The sequence below is a fragment of the Protopterus annectens genome, chromosome 5.part0 (assembly GCF_019279795.1).
Source record: "Protopterus annectens isolate FY-2018-M chromosome 5.part0, PAN1.0, whole genome shotgun sequence".
Classification (NCBI taxonomy): domain Eukaryota; kingdom Metazoa; phylum Chordata; order Ceratodontiformes; family Protopteridae; genus Protopterus; species Protopterus annectens.
The window spans coordinates 1121212855-1121224907 of record NC_056735.1 but is presented as its reverse complement, the minus strand read 5'-3'; positions in this window follow the sequence as shown (position 1 = coordinate 1121224907).

Here is a 12053-nt window from a genome sequence, read left to right as displayed (position 1 = left end):
TTCTTAGGCCAGGCTTATAGCCCTTTTTTGGACCGGCCTGACTCCCCTTCCGGAGTGTCTGTAAGTTCCACCAGGAGTCTGTCTGAATTTGATGTGGTGCGCCTGCTAGACCAGCTGCTGACAGGCAGAGGGATAACAAATTTTCCCAAAACTTATCCCATTTCTGGGTTTGGTTCTAATGCTCCCAGGACTCCCACTTATTCTCCTCCCTCAGATCCATTGGTTCCGAGGACCATAGTTCTGACATCCTTGGTAGGAACCCTTTCCTCGGTGCCGACAGTGACTCTCTCTGAGGCTTTGAGGCCCTCCTTTGGGTTTCGGTTCCTATGGAACCATCCCTTCCTCAATCTCATGGTTGGGGGTGGAACCCTCGGTTCCCAGTACAGTTCCAAGTTTTTTATTGGTTCCATCCTTGGATCTGGGGGCGGCACCCACCACGATCTTGTTTGATGCTCCATCCCCGGGAGCAGGATGCACGGAGCAGGGTGTGACCCCGGTTACGAGATGGTCTTACTCTGTTCCAGGCTCCCATTCCTCTTCGGGTGGGCCAGCCTTCCATGTGATGGAGAGGGTGCTTGCTTCTGGAAGTGCTCCTCCTGCATTGGGTCTTCCCCTTGTTCCCTCTGAGCTACAGCTACCATGGGCCACTTTCCCAGGACACCGAGAGCACAAGCCTCAGGAAACCCCTGTCCAGGGTAATTTCCCTTCCGAGTCTTCTTCATACATTCACACTGAAGAACCTCCTCGGAAGAAGGCATGTAAGAGGAAACACCTTGACTCTCTGGAGGAGTCTCGCACAGAGGATATGGACTATGATGATGGGGAAGGGCCCCCATTGTCACCCCCTGATGATGTCTCCTGGAAATATTGAAACAGAGGGGTGGCTGGAAGCCCTTAAATTCCTTGGAGGAGTCTGTCTTCCTGCAGGCTTTCTGCTCTCAGCCTTCTACTTCTTGGGTGACCCCACCTGATGACGAGTTAGTCCAGCTCGTCATGCAACGTGCGTGGAAGAACCCTCATTCTATTGAGGCCATTCCTCGGAGACCAGACAAGATTCTTACCCCACCATAGGAGCAACCCCACTGGTCTAGAGGCTTGCCAGTAAACGCTATGGTGGTGGCGGCTGCCTCGAAAAAGGACATTGTGGAGAAAAGTTTTACTATTCACCCATCCAACAGAGAGTCCCAGGCTGTGGACAGACTAGGGAAGCGGGTTTTTGCTTCAGCAACCTTTGCTGTCAGGTCTCTGAATTACTTGGCATATTTTACGATACTCCAAAGGGATCTGATCTCCGAACTTTCTGGAGCCCTCGCGGGTCAAGTTTCTGACGGGGCACGCGACAAGATTGCTTCCCAACTTGCCACCCTTGAGTCCATCTCCAATTTGTCCATGCGGTTTCTCTCCCATGCAACCGAAGGGGCGGTTAGAGCTGTGGGTGCAGGCGTAGTCATGAGACACCATGCCTGGATGCGCATCTGCGACCTCGCGGACTCCTTTAAGTCTTCCTTTTTGAATGCCCCTATCGAACCATCCGCCTCGTTTGGCCAGGTGTGAACAGGATGGAAAGACCTTGTCTGCCATTGGCCTATGCTTTTCCAACCTCAGTGTTGTTTTTCCAGGAACCAGAGGAGTGGGAAGATATGGCACAAAAAATTTCAAGGCACTTTCCACAATGCACGTGGTGAAGATTCCCCCAGAAGCAGCAGGGGTTCCAGTGGTGAAAGATGCCTTTTAGGGGCAGAGAGGTTCCCCGAAACCAAGACTCAAGGTATTCTTTCTCTGGACGATCTTATCAGCATTCCTGAAGCGTTGCCCGATTGCTTTCCTCTACAAGCAGTCGGGGCTCATTTTTCTCTGTACCAAACTGCCTGGCACTCTATTACAAATGATCAGTGGGTGTAGAGAATAAATTCCAGAGGCTATTACATTCCTCTAATATCTTGCCCAAAACCTTCAAAGTACCTTCCCGATGTTCAACCCAGTCAAAGGGAAGAGGCGGTTTCAGAGATAAGAAAACTGTGTCAAAAAAGAGTCATCCAACCAGTCCCTCCAAACCAATGGAGGTCCGGTTTCTACTCAAGATTCTTTGGTGCCAAAAAAGACTGGGGACTGGCGACCTATTCTGGATCTCAGCCAACTAAACAAATCAGTGGTTCAAACCAAATTCCACATGGTCACTATACAATCCATTCTCCCCTTTCTTCGGGAGGATGTTTGGATGTGCTCAATAGACCACAGGGATGTGTATTATCACATCAAAATGGACAAGCGCTCCAGGAGTCTTCTTTGCTTCCGGCTAGGAGCCAATCATTACCAATTCAGAGCCTCGCCATTCGGTCTCTCGACGGCCCCCAGAGTGTTCACGAAATGCCTAGCAGTGGTGACAGCTCATCTGAGACTTCAGGGATTCAGGTGTTTCCATATTTAGATGATTGGCTCCTCTATGCCCCCACCAAGCGCCTACTGATCATGGCCCTCCACTACACTCTCTCACTGGCGAAGTTCCTAGGCATCACAGTCCATTGGGAAAAACTAAATCTTCATCCTACCCAACAGTTGGAATTTATAGGAGAAGTATTCAATACTCGAACAAGCCAGGTTTCTCTTCCACCTCACAGGCTTCAGAGTTTAAGATTATAGGTACAAGTGATACTTCGTCAAAGAAAGGTATCAACAAGAGGAGTTCTGCAGGCTCTGGGGTCTATGGCGGCAGCCATTCCGATTGTTCCTCTAGCAAGATTACATATGAGACTGTTACAATGGCTCCTTTTGTCCCAGGGGTGGCAAATCTTCACCCTCTGAACTCACAGATCCTCATCACCAGTTCCTGCAAGCAAGATCTTCTTTGGTGGATGAGGACAGACAAATTTCTTTGGTGCTGCCCCTTCCAGACCCCCTCAACTCAGTGCCACGGTGACCACCGCTGCTTCACTGATAGGGTGGGGGGGCAGCTTTCAGGGAAAGACAGTCCAAGGCACGTGGTCCAGCTTGGAGGCCAATTTGCATAGCAATGTTCTGGAGTTGAGAGTGGTGGTGTTGGCGTTGCAGGCACTACATCCGCTCCTTCCATCGAGAACGATTGCAATTCATTCAGACAATATGTCAGCAGTCTAGATACATAAACAAACAAGGAGGGACCAAATCCTACCCCTTGTGTTGAGAGGCCATGAGAATTTGGCACTGGGCAGTAGCTTCCAACCGCTTTCTTAGAGCAACGCATATCCCTCGGAGCTCCAACATGATTGTGGACAGGCTGAGCAGATGCATCTTCCTTCCACACGAGTGGTCTTTCAATCTGAACGTGACAGCAAAAATTTTCAGCCGTTGAGGTCAGCCTTGCTGCAGTCTTTTTGCTTCCCCTTCAAACAACAAATGCAGCAGCTTCTTTGCCCTTTTTCCCCGCAAAGGGGGAGTCACTGAGAGAAGCTTTGACTCACTTTTGGCCCACGGGTCTCATCTATGCTTATCTTCCAATTCCCCTGATACCAATATTTTTAAAGAAGGCAATTCAGTTGAGATGCAAGGTGATTCTCATTGCACCATTCTGGCCTCGACAAGTGTGGTTCCCCTTCCTCCAGCCTCACTTATTATACAACCTCCATGGATCCTGGACACTCATCAGGACCTAATCTCTCACCCCCAAGGGTTGACTCCCCCAAATCTGTCCACTCTCAAGCTGACAGCTTGGTTTCTCCACTTCCATTAGTTGCCAGGCAGGAAACTCTCTCCTCACTGGTTTGTGGTATTATCCTGGCCTCCCATAAACCATCCATCAGAAAACTCTACAGAGATAAGTGGAAAAGGTTCGCTTTCTGGTCTAAAGAACAGATGCTAGACCTCTTATCAGCCCCTGCACCAGTTATACTTCAATACCTTTCTGAGTTGTCTGACAGTAGAGCCTCTGCTTCTACTATTCAAATCCACTTTGTGGCTATCTCCAATTTTCATAACATAACATTTTTTCATTCCTCTTATCTCCACCTGTATTGGCAAGACCTTTCTCAAAGGAGTTTTCCATAGCAGACCCCCTTACAGGTGGCCTGTAGAGACATGGAATCTCTCTCTGGTATTACAATCACCCTCTTTACCCCCTTTCGAGCCTGCTGCAAAATATGACCTTAAATTTCTATCATGGAAATCTCTGTTTTTGGTGGCAGTCACATCAGCTAGACGGATATCGGAATTACAAGCCTTATGCATCAAGAGTCTGCATTTAATCTTCCATAAAGACAGAGTATCTCTGCGTACTAATCCGTCTTTTCTCCCCAAGATGATTTCTGATTTCTCTGTTAACCAATCCATTGGGCTCCCAGTGTTTTTCCCAAATTGTTCCAATAAAGGAGAATACTGTCTACACTCATTGGATGTACATAGACAATTACGTTTTTACTTGGACAGGACTAAATCTTTCCGCAAGTCGGATCAACTTTTCATCTCCATCTCTGGACCAAAAATGGGATGTGCCATTTCTCAAAGAAACCCTGTCTTTGTGAAAAATGAGACAATGTTGACCATCCAAGAAAGTTTGTTGGTCAGATACTCTTCTTGTAGAAGTCAGAGCAATTATCAAAACTGTTTTGCATGTTAAAAATCTCAAATCAGTCTGGCAAGCTGGTTCAAATAGAGCAAAGGCTAATTTTTCCAAAACAAACTGAAGAGCCAGTGCAGGAGCCGCCTACATTCTAGGTATGCAGTACCCTTTTCAAAAACATTTTGACATAGAAATGCATTGAAAAAGGCAGATCTGTGGGAAAATATGCTGAAAAAGCCGACAAATGAAACTTGGCAGATGAGTAAGAAAGGCCAGAGGATATTTGTTTGTACAAATATTGCATTATCAGAGAAATAGTAGCCTTAAGAGGATCTTGTTTTTTATTCTTGAACCAACCAGAAAATCTTTTCCATTTGCTAATGTATGATTTCCTAGTAGCAGGTTTCTTTGCCTCCATTAATACATGATGCACTTCTACTGAAAATAGGTGACTAAAAGGTATTACAACTCTATCATACTGGCAGTTAGCTGAAGTTGTTTCAAGTTGGGATGTATTCCCCTGTCTTGTGTGAGTAGGCCCACTCTGTGAATAAGCTTGTGGTGATTGTCATTGGTCATTTTCAAATGAAGTGAGAACCACAGTTGCCTGAGTCAGAATGTGGTCAGTACAGTGATCTTTGAAGACTCCTTATGATACTTCAGAATGATCATGGATATCACTGGAAAGGGTGGAAAAGCATATGGGCACATTCCTATACCAGTGAATTAAGACTGCATCTGTTTTCCAGGCCTGCTTGCAAGGAGTCCTGGAGCAGAATTTTGCCAGCTGCTGGTTTGAATGGAGGTGAACAGATCTATCTTAGGTGTTCCCCAAAGCTAGATCAAAGAGGGAAGTAAATACTGTGGGAAGAAATAGCCAGGGAATTGTTATGGCTAGGCTTGTACAGACCCTAGGGCCGATAGCTTAGTACCAACCTATGAACATATGTAAGACACCCCCCCCCCCCCGAGATTCATTTTCCATTTGTGAGGGTAGGCCCTTGTAATGCTCAGCTTGTCTGCCAATCTTTTTTTCTATAAGACGCCTGTAAAGTGAGACTGTTCTGAATTTCTATACCCCAGCATGTAGAGTGAGCTTGTTCTGAATTTCTATACCTCAAGCTACTATGGCTAATCTTAGGGAGGGTATAATCTGAAACCCTGTGTTAATGTACCACATGACTGTGGTGTTGTCCATAATAATGTCTAGAAGTCCTCTGGACCACTAATGACTCAGAGAATTGAGTGCATTTATTGCTGCCAGTATATCTTAAATGCTTATGTGTTTTGATCTTTTTATTCCAAAGACCTTCCACTTTTACCCCCCCCCAAGACACAGCCCCCACAAACTGTACAGACTGTATTAGACCTGGAAGGTAGAAAGGGGACCTGGATTTTGATACACATAGTCTCTATATCAGGTCAGTTCTCTTTTTCACAAATCAGAGAACTGGAATTTGAAAAGTTAGGTGTTGATAATGGAACTATACAGATTTTAGGTACAAGTGAATCATTCTTGAATTATATGAAATCTGGCTAGAGGAATCATTGATACTATGAATCCTAATATCCTGAAAAATTCCCTTGTTGAAGTCATGGACTGAGTGGAAAAACTCTAAAATAGATTTGAGATGTAGAGCTCCTTGAACTGCTGCATCCAGGAGACACTTCAGTAATACAGTCTTGTTAGAGGAAGTAAAGTAAGGCTTTTGAATGTTCTCCTGAAAACCTAGTTTGAAAAGGAGATCTCTTACCCAAGTCAGAGATTCCTGTCACTTGAGTAAGGACTCTGCAAAGATAAGCAAGTCATCTAAGTAAGAAGAAAACGTGAATACCTTGCAGTCTGCAGTAGGATTTCACACGAGCTAGATACTTTGTGAACAGCCTTGGTGCAGTGGATAACCCATAGGATAATGCAGAGAACTAAAAGTGTAATCCAAACACAGAAAACCTTTAAAAAAGGGACAACATTTTGAACTTTGGGACCTTCAAAAACTGATTGTGAAAGGAACGATCTAGGACTGGGTTGGGAGGGTGGCCTAATGGTTAAGGTGTTTGCCTTACAAACACAAGGTGCAAAGTTTGAGTCTCACAAGGGATAATTGGCTAGGCTCAAAATGGCTCGCAAGGGCAGTTAGCTTAGTATGAACCTATGACAAATCTCCATGAAACTTCTTTCTTTGGTACCAGAAACATTCTTGAATAAAAATCTTTCCCTGTCAGGGAACTGGGTACAGTCACTACTACCCCACTGAACTAGCAGATGCTGAATGACAGAGGGAATAAAGAGGTTTGATCTGGTGGAAGAGAAGGAATCCCATGAAAAGGAGAAAGAGACTCCCATTGCCATCTGTACCCCTGATGAATCACTCTCAGAATCATATTATGAGATAATCTGTTGCCAAAAAGAGAAATGAAGAGCCAGATTGTGGGGAAGACTTAAAGGATTGCCAGGTTGGAAGGGGGTGAATTACATTGTGTTGATAGTCATTCAGACTTATGGACTGCCCTTGTTTTTGTGAGGCTCCACTCTTCCTTTGGAGCCTCATTAACATTGTTTTGAATGTCGTTTTACCAGAAGTTTGCCGAGTCTGCTTATTTTGCTTTTAGTAAAAGGATCCTGAGATAAAAGTGAAACCTTTAACACACGTGGAGAAGGAAGGCAGTAAAATCAGAATCATACATTAAATTAGTTTCCCTCTCTTTCATGACCGCAGCAGTAGATGATCCAAATGCAACCTCTCTATCAAGGGGAGAATTCAAAATGTTTGCCTTAACTTGTTTAGACAAATTTTGAGAATTAAACCATGTAAACCTTCTCATAACAGACTCATAGTTGCTGCTCTGGAAGAGGCATAAGCTGATGCAAAAACACACTTCAAAGAATGTTTGTTTACTTGAGAAATAGAAGCACTAAGAATTTAGAGAAGATTTGCCCTCAGAAGAAGGAAAAGTGGCAATAATGTTCCTCATATCTTTAAAAGAAGCAAGCAATAAATTTAACATGTGAGCTTGACAGTTAAGAATCCTGAAAGTAAGATTGGCAGAGGGATACACTCTTTTCCCAAATCAATCAAAAATATTTCTATCCTTGTCAGAGGGAAGAGATTAGCATGTAATAAATGTTTAGCTGCAGAAGGATTTGAGACAAGGGAAGTCACTGCAGGGTCAGATTTGGATTAGAAAATAAGAATTTGTTAAGACTGAGGGACTTTGTACATATACAATCTCTGTCTTGGGGGCTGCAGGCTGGTTACTGGGCATGTTGCAGGATGTAATAAAAACATCTTCCAAGGCTGGAAGAACAGTAGGAATAGCAGTAGGCTGGGGAAATTCTCATTGTAATAAATCATGACATTTCTTCAAAGAAACTGGAATGCCATTATGTTACCACTGAAGTAATTGGTTCATCCTAGATCCTCGTCTCATTAACCAAACCAGTTGGCTTAGGAGAAATAATATAATTTGTTCCCTCACAATCATTTCCCTCATCCTCTCTACAAAATCCTCAGAAAATGAAGAATCCCTTTTTGTCTTACCGGTAAAGACAATTAGAAGGGTTAAGAGCCTGAACTAAACCTTTTAAGCTAAGCTCAATAAATCTTCCCATCTAAAGTTAACAGAAGCAGGAAAAGATAAATGTTAAACTCTTTGCTTCTTTTTGACAGGACTTTCCATAGAGGCAGACCAACTCATGTGAGGGACATCACCTCAGGGAGCCCTTGCCTGGCTAGACAGTGAAGCATTCACTGCACCAAACCCCAAGACTGACAACAGTAGTTCTGCCATGCCCACCAAGGGCACCTCAGCAGTTGCAGAAGACAAGTCTATCCCTGCTTCATGGTGGCTGAAGGAACTACACCAGAGGAAACCAAGGAAGATTATGAATGCTATGAAGCTCCAGTAGTGGCCACTGCATTTTTGTCTATCTGTAACAGAGACAAAGTAACACACTGCCAAAGAGGCAAAGGCTGTCTGGACATTTTTCTTGAGGGGGGCATAGAAGGTAAGAACCAAGGAAATAGTAAGCTGTTCCATGGTAAAGCCAAGAAACATGTCTGAAATATGGGTAAATGGTAAAACAGTAGTGTATTTATCAGAAGAAACAACATGACATGCACATGCACAACACACACTTGCCCCAGCCAAATTCTAATAAAACAATTTGTACAGTTATTATCAATAATATTTACTGTAAACCTTAGAAAAATGCAAGTTACATCTAAAAGAAATAAAAAAAAAACATGATTTTTTTTTAACTGACAGAAAATTCACCTGACAGTGACATATTCAGGGTTTTTTCCATGTGTTGGCACTCCACTATATTTATTTATTTTATCTATTTATTTTATTTTCAGTTTGTTTGCCAGGATAGTCCAATTGGGCCTTGCAGAACCCATTTTCAATTGAGTCCTGGGTAGAAAAACTCCAGAAATACAAGAATTTATGGATACAAAATACAATATACAATATCAATGCAATAAGTCAACAAGAATATAAGATAAAAATTACACAATTAAGAGGGGATTTAACATCAAACAAAGTGATGGGATGTCATTGGATTGGCATTATGAGATCCTTGTTAGGATACTGAATTAACTTCAATACAGTTCTTATACAAATATCATATTCCTACTGTTGTTGTTGCAAGTTATTAGACTGTAGGAGGCTATTATAGATCTGCTGGCTAGTGAAGAGTAGTTATGGGTGAGGAAATTATGAAGGATGGGAGCAGGAGCATTCCCATTGTAAAGTTAGGTGTGAATGAAGTAGGGTTTTAAAGAGAGAGCTTAGATGTGGTACGGACGAGAGGTGGAAGAGAGTTCCAGTGATGTGCAAGTGAGAAAGATAGGAGGTGGTTGCCTGGTGGACGGGATGGTTTATGCAGTTCTATTAGATTCTGGGAGTTAGATCTTAGACACCTATCAGGAAGATGGATTTTGAAGGTTGAGGCAAGAGAGGGGCAGAGAGAGGGGTTGCAAATAAATTTATGTGCATGGATTAGTTGGATATAGTTAAGATAGGTAGTTCTAGCCAGTTTAATTGATGTAGGGAAATACAGTGATGGGTATTGGCTCTATGGCCAGTTGCAAATTTTGAAATTTTGTAGTAGCAGGAGGAGAGCTTTGTTTTGAGGGAAGATTGCAGATTGATAAGTGTAGAGGCACCATATAGGATGGAAGGGATGAGGTAGGTAGTAGCAAGAAGAAGCCTGGAAGAGGGAGAGATATAGCAGTTGTGACTGTAAAGCATGCCTAATTTTTTATGCATTTTTTTAATATTTATTTGTAGGTGGCTATCAAACTTGAGCTTATCATCAATGAGAATCCCAAGAAGTTTTGCTGTAGAAACAATTTCGAGAGTTGCATTATTTTGGTTGGTGATAGAGAATGAGTTTTTATCAAGGATAAAGTTTTTGGAAGGGGTAAATATCATTAGTTTAGTCTTGTTTGAATTTAGTGCTAGATGATTATCTAGCATCCATTGTTCTGTGGAGTTCAAGGCTTCCTGGGTTAATAGTGTTAGTGAGGAGGTTGAGGTGGCGGAACAAATTATATTGGAGTGATCGGCATATTGGATGAGGTTGGTATTGGGGATGGCATGATAGAAGTAATTTATGAAGATATTGAACAGTAGGGGACCTAGGATTGAGCCTTGAGGGACACCTGTGCGCGTATCTAAGAAGGGTGAAATAGCTTTCTTCCATTTGACGGCTTGCTGCCTGGAGGATAGGTAACTGGTGAACCAATTAACAGAGGAGGGGATAGGTTTAGTTTTGAAAGTCTGATAATAAGAAGATTGTGAGAGATAGTATCAAAAGCCTTAGACAGGTCTAAGAGGAGGGTAGATACAATATGACCGGTGTCACCGGCCTTATTGATGGTCTCTAGGAAGGAGAGAAGGGCAGTGGTGGTACTATGGCCTGGTCGGAATCCATGCTGGGTAGGAGTAAGGAGGTTACTGTTTAAGAGGTAGGGTAGGAGTTGAAGGTGAATACATTTTTCAAGGAGTTTATAAATAAGAGCTAGAATAGCAATTAGTCGGAAGTTTGGGATGTTATTGTTGTTGCATCCTTTATGGAGTGGAATAATGAAGGCCTTTTTCCATAGTTGAGGAACATGGCATTCTGAAAATTATCGATTTATTAGAATGCAGATAGGGAAGGCAATGGCTTCTGCTGCTATTTTTAGGAAATAGGAGGGTATTTCATCAGGAACATTAGAACATGGTTTCATTTTTAGAAGTAGTTGTTTTATAGTAGACATGGGGATGGGGTGCATGGAGAAGGGAGGGGGTTGGGTGCTGGAGTTGCTAGGGGAGGGGGACATGTGGGCATGTTTGTGGGGATGGGGGTACATTATTGTTAGTGAAGGATGATGTAAGTTTGGCTTTGGAATTGATGAAGAATGAGTTAATGTCAGATGCTAAGGTCAGGTCAGAGGCATGAGGATCAGGGCAGGGGTTCTCTTTTTTACCTGGGTTAAGGAGAGCAGTGATTCCATTCTAGAATTTTTTGGGGTTAGTGTTATGGTTAGTTTGGAGTGCTTTGCGATCTGAGATTATATGTTTTTTTACTTTATTGTGGAGAGCTTTGTATTCATTGAGGGTGGTGGTAGTTTTAGTTTTATGGTAGTGTTTCCAAGCTTTATCTCGAAGTTTTATAATGAGTAAAGTATTCTTAGTTAACCATGGGACGGGATTGCATTTTGTGTGTTTAGATTTCCAGGGGCAAAGGAGTTTAGCAAGTCTAAGAAGATTGTGTTGAAGTAGGAAATAGCATTATCAAGGGATAATGTTTTTAGTGGGTTCCAGCTAATTCTTTTTAGTGCATTTGAGAAATCATCTGGGTTGAAGTTTTTTTAGACAGCGGGTGGTGGTATAGGTATGGGTTTGTTGTAGGGAGGAGGGGAGACAGTGGATGAAAGTAGGAGGATGGTCACCTAGTAGGCTGGGAATGGTACCACTATCAGTGTAGTAGTGAGGATGTGAAACTAGAATCCAGTCTAGGGTAGTCCCATGGAGAAAGTCTTTGGTGGGTCTAGTTATTGTGGTAATTAGTTGAGTGAAGTTATAAAGATTTATATTTATGGAGTTAGTTGGAGATTGAATTGTGGATCAGTTAATATTAACATCACCCAGAATAATAGTTTCATTAGCAATGTTGATAGAGAGAATGTTTTCGGGGGTTTGGATATTGTCTCCAGGGGGGATATAGAGAGTGACTATGCAGATAAGTTTATGTTTATTTATGTGGAGGAGGGCTAGGAGTATTTCAGCATTGCCAAATGTGGGGATGGGTTTGGAGTAGGGGGTCACTATGAGGGATGAGGAGTAGAGGAGTGTGACACCTCCCCCTTTCCTTTGCGTTTTATCCTAAGAATACTGTAGTTAGGTGGAAGCACTTCTGAGTCTTTTATATGAGGTTTCACAGAGGTTTCAGAGATATATAGAATGTCTAGTTGAATTTGGAGAAGCCAGGCATGGAGGCGTGGGATTTTGTTGCAGATGCTTTGGGCATTTA